Below are 1,581 nucleotides of genomic sequence, written 5' to 3' on the forward strand. Positions count from 1 at the left end.
ACTGTCCTTGAGGAGAGAGGCAAATCCAAACTACAATGAAATACCATCTCACCCCTGTGAAAATGGCAGTGACCGTCCCACGCAGGCGGGACATCCATGAGCAGGCCGAGGTCCGGAGCAGAGCTCTTGTCTTCCTTTGGCTGTAGCTAGCGAGCTAAGTCCACTGCCGAGGACCGTGGCAGCAGAGTCAACAAACGCGTCCCCTCCCAGCCCCGAACATCAGAAACACAGCCAGTGTGACCCCAAACAACCACAACACATCATACACAAATTATAGTGTCTCTGTACTGAACCTCAGAACAAGCGATAAAATACCAGTTACCCAAAGTAGGGGGGGAAATGGCAAGGATCAAAAAGAGAAAACAATAAACAGGAGAGGTGAGGGGACTGGAATGCTTAATATATAATCGCACTGGTGGGATGTAGACTGGTACAACACTATGTAAAACAGCAGCATAGTGGCTTCTCAAAACGAGAAATAGAAATAGTGTATTTCTAGAAACAGCAATACCACTGCCATGAATTGAATTGTATCCCCCAAATATGTGTCCATTTGGTGAGGGACCATTGGTTCCCAAAGTTATTTGGCCTGTATCCCCCTTTTCAGAAAGCAAAAAATTACTGAGCACCCCCTCCCCCAAACAATGAAAACCTTTTGTCCTATAGCCCACAATCCAGCATCAAGTGTAGGCATTGCTTTTGCAGCCCCGGGATCTCTCCAGCGCCCGAGGGGGCAGTACCATCCACTCTGGGGGCACTGGGCTAGGCCACAGTTCCTAGTGTCATGTGATTGTCCTCTAGTTTGTGAACTGGCGTCATGGGTCTCCACTTTGTCAACTGTCCTCCATTTTACATGCATAAACCCCAACTTCTGTGTGCTCAGTAGGCAGGTTTAGACTCTAAACGTTAGAGTGAGGTGGGGTTTTATATATGTTTGAAATGAACTTGTCACTAAAGAGTCCAAAGCCATTTCAGTTTTATTTTCCTCCTTCCTTATTTTAAAAAAGTATTTTATTGGTGGCTCATACAACTCTTGTCACAATCCATTCATACATTCATTGTGTCAAGCACATTGGTACATTTGTTGCCCGCATCATTCTCAAAACATGTGTGCATATGTCTGTTCATGCTGTGTTCTTGATTTCTTTAGGGTACATACCCAGTAGAGAGATTGCTGGATCATAAGGCACTTGTATTTGCATTAGTTTAAGGAAGTGTCATACTGATTTCCATGGTAGTTGTACAATCCTACAGTCCCACCAGCAATGTAAAAGCATTCCTATCTCTCCACATCCTCTCCGGCATGTGTTCTGTTCTGTTCCATTGAATTTTGCCAAAAGTGTCTGTGTGAGGTAGTATCTCACTGTTGCTTTCATTTGTATGCTAATGAACACAAACATTTCTTCATATGGTCCCTGGCCAAAGAACAGGGTGTGTTTTGAGTCGCAGCCTTATCAAAGGGCGAGATTGAAGCCACACCCTTGCTCAAGTCCACCATTGCTGGAGTCATGCCTTCTATCTTACAAGAGCTTAAAGGGCAGAAAAGTGAGCAGAGAGAGGAGGGACCTGACCACCACCAAG

Source organism: Echinops telfairi, unplaced genomic scaffold (assembly GCF_000313985.2).
Source record: "Echinops telfairi isolate 266 unplaced genomic scaffold, ASM31398v2 ScPeMD7_7457;HRSCAF=8495, whole genome shotgun sequence".
Classification (NCBI taxonomy): Eukaryota; Metazoa; Chordata; class Mammalia; order Afrosoricida; family Tenrecidae; genus Echinops; species Echinops telfairi.